Genomic DNA, 6,145 nt, shown 5'->3' on the forward strand with positions numbered 1-6,145 from the left:
CAAGGTTCAGCCTAGAAAGAGGGCTCCAGGCCAAGCCTGGCTTTTACCTGTACCCAGGTTTTAAACAGATCTTGGGGCCCCTAACTGAAAAGGCTGGGGCACAGCACCAGCAGTCAAGAGGGTCAGAGTCCTCTCAACGAGTCAGTGAACCCCTCTATGCCATGATTTGTCAATGCTCACATGGGTAGTGGTAAAGGAACCAAGAAGTCTGGGTTTCAGAACAGCACAAATATTCTTTACCTAGTAAGCAATGATCGAAGTTCTTATCTAGGTAAATGATGAAAAAAGAGGTAATGAGATCCCCCATACATCACTGCTGAGATTATTTAGTCCAACTTTAAAGCATTACAAAATGGCTTTTTGCACACAACAAGGGCAAGCTTTGTACTAATGTTTCTCAAATACCAATTATGTCTCCAGCACTAGTCTCAATTTAACAGGTTTTTTAAAAATGTACCTTTCCTATGTCACAGCCAAGATAGAGTCCCTAGAATAGAAAGGGCTCTAGAAGCCAGTGGGTGTGAGCACATTCAAGTCAGGTGGTTTGAGCTTATGGGTCCGTGGTAGCTGTTTCTTCCATTCCATCACTAGGATGTTCATCTTGGGCATCTTGAAGGTTACTGGATCTTCAGCCATTCAGTTGGCCTGGGCATGGATCAATTCTATTGGAGAAGGCTTCTGGGCTCCTTTTTAGGCCTGGGTGGCAAAACTTCCAGAATCATACTTCTGAAGGCATCTTGGTCCAAGGAGGCTCCAGTTTCCTGACAAGTTTCTGTCCTTATCCCCACTTCCAGAATCCATGGTGCTAGGATTTGGGCCAGGTAAGGCTGTGGAAGAACCAGAAGTGAGCCAGCCTCTGGGCTTCTGCTTAGGGGAAGAATGAGGAGTGGTGCTTGGGGTGACTGGGCTGATGCAGGCTGCCTCTCTTCTTTTGTTATCTCTCTACTCTGTAGCTTTAGTTTGTGGAGTGCTCCTGCCACTGGAAGGTACTTGGTCTCCTTGGTGGTGAGGCCCCTGTGAGGTGGGTAGCCAGCATTTCTCAGCCCTGCCTGTCACCCAAAATGCTGAATACTTTCCTGGGTCTGTTTTGTGATCAGATAATTCATGATGACATGTGTAGCTTTGCCTTCACCACTGGGACCTTGTCTACGCTGTCAATGGCTGATGACAGGGTCATGGCTGGGGAGGGTAGGCTGGCCTCATCTTCCTCCACCTTGGTGAGGCACTGATATTGTGCTCTGGAATCACTGGCTTCCAGGGGACACTGCCCATGTCCAATGGAGGAAGAGTCATGGGCACAGGGTCCTTGAGGGCATCATCGTAGCTGGATGCCCAACGATATGTCCTGATGGGCAGGAACATCTTGCCTAGAGGCCCACTAGCCTCAACAGCAGGCACTTCTGGTTGTCTTGAAGCCATTGAAAAACTGGGGTCCAGGTGCTTTTTCTGTCTAGAATTCCGAGCTGAGTCCCTGCCACCACAGTGAAATGATGTGATGACTAAGCTGACAGACAGATGTTAATGAGAAACATGGTCTAGCTGCTGCAAATTAGCAAAACCTCCCAGGAAGTATCCATCCAGAGGTTCTGTTATGCTACTGCCATGGGGCTGCCTGCAGCCTGGAATCTGGCGCTAAAGAGGTTCTGAGTGCCTACGTCTCCTGAGAGGCTGTGGCGCAGTCTGGACCCAAGGCATGGTGAGAGCGGCAGTGACACGGAAGGTCTCCAGCACCCATCAGACAACACTGCCCCAATGCGACCTATTGTTAAAGGAAAAGATAACAACAGTGATGCAGTTGCTGGAAGTAGTAGATAAGGGTGTTAAAGGAGTTGTTATAACTATGTGCAATGAAGTAAAAGAAAATATTAATAGAAAATATCTAAAGTAAAGGAAGATATAGCTTGCATATATATAGAAATAAAGAATAGATATGCTTTTATTTATCCTTATTCTTTATTCTTATCCTTCATGTATAAAAAAGTATCCCAAATTTTGGATGTAATATCTGAAATTTAAAAATTTATTTCATCGTCTTAGAAGAATCGAGATGGCAGAGGAAAAGAACAGAGAATTTAAAGACGGACCAATAGAAAATATCTAATATGAAGAAGAACCAGAAAAATAAGACTGAAATAAACTAAACAAATAACATACACGTATTTATTTGGAGTCTGAGAAAGAGACAAGAGAATGGGCCAGAAAAAGATATTTGAACATATAATCACCAAAATTTTATCCAAATTTAGTTAGGCACAGGTTTTCAGGTTCAAGTAACTCTGTGCTTGCTTTTGAGCCATCAATTCCACTTCCTAGGAATTCATCCTAGAGATGTACCTCTGTATTAGTCTGTTTTCATACTGCTAACAAAGACATCCTGGGTAATTTATGAAGAAAGAAGTTTAGTGGACTCACAGTTCCACATGTCTGGGAATCACAATCATAGCGGAAGGCAAAAGAGGAGCAAAGCCACATCTTGCATGGAGTTAGGCAAGAGCGAGCGTGTGCAGGGGAACTCCCCCTATATAAAACCATCAGGTCTTGTAAGACTTATTCACTATCATGAGAACAGCACAGGAAAGACCCTCCCCCATGATTCAATTACCTCCAACCAGGTCCCTCCCATGACATGTGGGAACTTTGGGAGCTACAATTCAAGATAAGATTTGGGTGGGGACACAGCAAAACCATATCACAACCTCCAATAATATGAAAATACACATGCACAAGATTATTCATATAGCATTATTAAGTTAAAAATATTGGGAACAGTTTCAATGTCCACGCATTGGATATTGTTTGAACAAATTATGATTAATTTTCACTAAGGGACAGCAAAATTTTCTTAAAAATGAGGGTGGAATTTTTGGCCCACACAGTCTCTATTTCAATTACTTAACTCTGTGGTAGTAATCCAAAAGCAGCCATAAAAAAACATATAAACAATTGTGCATGGCACATCAATCAAAGATCATTTACAAAAACAAATGGTGGGTCAGATTTTGCCTGTGGGCCTTAATTTGTAAATCCTTGATTTACACAATTGATTTATACAACAATACATCAATTTTAAAACAGATTGAAGAGGATCTCTATAAACTGATATGGAGGGATTTTCAGAGGCTGATCAAAAGTGCCAAATCTAGAATCATTTGAGCAGCAAAATAAATTATGATGATAATGGATAATGACCACTTCAATCAAATATCTGTCCATGAATCCATGGATAATGAATGAATGGCAGAAAAAGAAAAAAGTTTTCATTCACTAACCATGCATTCATGAATATAAATGTTATGTATTTATACATATTTGTGTATATATATTCTTCACATATTATTTCTCTTATATTATTATTATTTTTATATTATATATAATACTATTATTTCTGGGCTCTCTATTCTGTTCCATTGGTCTGGGTGCCTGTTTTTATGTCAGTACCATGCTGTGTTGATTACTATAGCTTTATAGCAGATTTTGAGGTCAGGTAGTGTGATGCCTCTAGTTTTGTTCTTTTTCCTCAGGATTGCTTTGACTATTTGGGGTTGTTTTAGTCAGGGTTCTCCAAAGAGACAGAGCCAATATAATATATAGAGAGATATATGAAAAAGGATTTATTAGAATTGGCTCACTTGATTTTGGAAGTTGAATAATCTTACAGACCATCTTTATCAAGTGGGAGAACCAGGAAAGAGATTAATGTGTCTCAGTCCAAGTCCAAACTATAGAACCAACAAAGCTGTGGTGTAATTTTCAATCCTGAATGCTGGAGAGTCTGAGGGCTACTGGTATGAGTCCTGGAGTTCAAAGACCAGACAACCTGGAGTTCTGACATCCAAGGGCAGGAGAAGAAGGGTGTTCTGTCTCAGGGAGAGAAAGTGAGAATTCTCCCTTCCTTTGCCTTTGCTCCATTAGGGCCCAAAACTGATTGGATGATATGCCCGCTCTCATCGAGGGTGGATCTTCCCCACTCAGACCACCAACTCACACGCTAATCTCCTCTGGAAACATCCACACAGACACACCTGAGATAGCCCGATCATCTAATCAAAACCACAACTACCTGGGCTTCCCTTTTAGCAAAAGAGGGATCAGTTCCTCCTGAAACATTAAGAATAATGCCTTACCTGCTGAGCATACCTTAATCAAGTCAAGTCCAAAGTTAACCATCACAGGGCTGTTTGTGGTTCCGTGAATGCTTTAGAATTCTTTTTATTTCTGGGAAAATGTCACTGGAATTTTGATGGAGAGAATCTGTAGATAACTTTGGGGAGTATAAACATTTTAACAATATTAATTCTTCTAATCCCTGAACGTGAAGTATCTTTCTATTTATCCATGTCTTCTTTACTTTCATTCTTCAGTGTTTTATAAGTTTTCAGTGTCAAAGTCTTTTGCCTTCTTCGTTAAATTTATTCCTAATTTTTTTTTTTTTAACAATTGTAAATGGGATTGTTTTCTTGATTCATTTTTTGGATAGTTTGGTTTTTTTAAAATATAAATGCAATTGACTATTGTATGCTGATTTTGTATCCTGCAACTTTACTGTATTTTTTATTAGGTTTAACTTTTTTTTTTGGTGGAGTCATTAGTATTTTCTAACTATAAGATTATGTCATCTACAAACAGGAACAGTTTAACTTTTTCCTTTCCAATTTGTATGCTTTTTATTTCTTTCTCTTGCCTAATTGCTCTGGCTAGAATTTCCAGTATACTATATTGAATAGAAGTAGGAAGAGTGGACATCCTTGTCTTGCTCCTGATTTACAGGAAAAGATTTCAACTTTTTACCATTCAATATGATATTAGTTGTGGGCCTGTCATATATAGCCTGTATTGTGTGATGTACAATTGCTTCTATATCTAGTTTGTTGAGGGTTTTTATCATGAAAGGATGTTGAGATTTGTAAAATGCTTTTTCTTTAACTATTGAAATGATCATATGGGTTTTGCGCTTTATTCTGTTAATGTGGTATATCATGTTTATGGATTTGCACACGTTGAACCATCCTACATTCCAGGGAAAAATGCCACTTGATCATGGTATACCATCCTTTTAATGTATTGTTGAATTCAGTTTGCTAGCATGTTGTTGAGGATATTTGCATCAATGTCATTGAGGATATTATAATTTTCTTTTCTTGTAATGCCTTTGTCTGGCTTTGGAATTAGATTAATGTTGGACTCATAAAATGAGCCTAGCAGTATTTACCCTGCTTCAGTTTTTTGAAGTAATTTGAGAAGGATTGGCACTAATTTTTCTTTAAATGTTTGGTAGAATTCACCAGTGAAGACATCAGGTCCTGAGCTTTTCTTTGAAAAATATTTTTGATTACTGATTCAATCTTCCTACTTGTGATTGGTCTGTTCAGATATGCTATTTTTTCATAGTTGAGTCTTGGTTGATGGTAAGTTTCTAGGAATTTATTTCTTCTAAACCATCCAATTTGTTGGTGTATAGTTATTTATAATAGTCTTCTAAGGTTCTTTGTATTTCTGTATAAGTTGTAATGTTTCCCTTTTCATTTCTCATTTTAGAGTCTTCTTTCATTTTTTTATTAGCTTAGACAAAGGTTTATCAATTTTATCTTTTCAAAAGATCCACTTTTAATTTTGTTGCTCTTTCATATTGCTTTCCAAGTCTCTATTTTATTTATTTTTTCTTTTATCTTTGTTATTTCCTTCCTTCTACTAGCTCTGGACTTAGATTGTTCTTTTTTTTCTAGTTTTTTTTTTTTTTTTTTTTTTTTTGAGAAATGATGTTAGGTTGTTTATTTGAGGTTTTTCTTCTTTTTTAATGTAGGTGTTTATTGCTACAAACTTTTCTCTTAGAACTGCTTTGCTGCTTCCCATAATTTAGTAAGTTGTGTTTACATATCATTTGTCTCAACATATTTTTTTGTTTTCCCTTTGATTTCTTCTGTGATCCATTGGTTGTTCAGAAACATGTTTTAAAATTTCCAAATACTTGTGAATTTTCCAGTCTCCTTCCTGTTATTTATTTCTAGTTTCATGCCATCGTGGCCAAAAGAAATACTTGATATTAATCTTTTATTTTTTTATTTTTCTTTATTTTTTTTTGAGACAGAGTCTAGTTCTGTCACCCAGGCTGGAGTGCAGCGGCATGATCTTCTTAAACGTGTTGATT

At 37.9% G+C, this 6,145-nt stretch overlaps 1 pseudogene; it reads right to left on the reverse strand.

Annotated features, from left to right (window-relative positions):
• Positions 1–504: 504 nt before the first annotated feature.
• On the reverse strand, positions 505–1,419 carry LOC100606245 (annotated as a pseudogene).
• Positions 1,420–6,145: the final 4,726 nt, after the last annotated feature.

The sequence above is a fragment of the Nomascus leucogenys genome, chromosome 15, assembly GCF_006542625.1.
Source record: "Nomascus leucogenys isolate Asia chromosome 15, Asia_NLE_v1, whole genome shotgun sequence".
Taxonomy (NCBI): Eukaryota; Metazoa; Chordata; class Mammalia; order Primates; family Hylobatidae; genus Nomascus; species Nomascus leucogenys.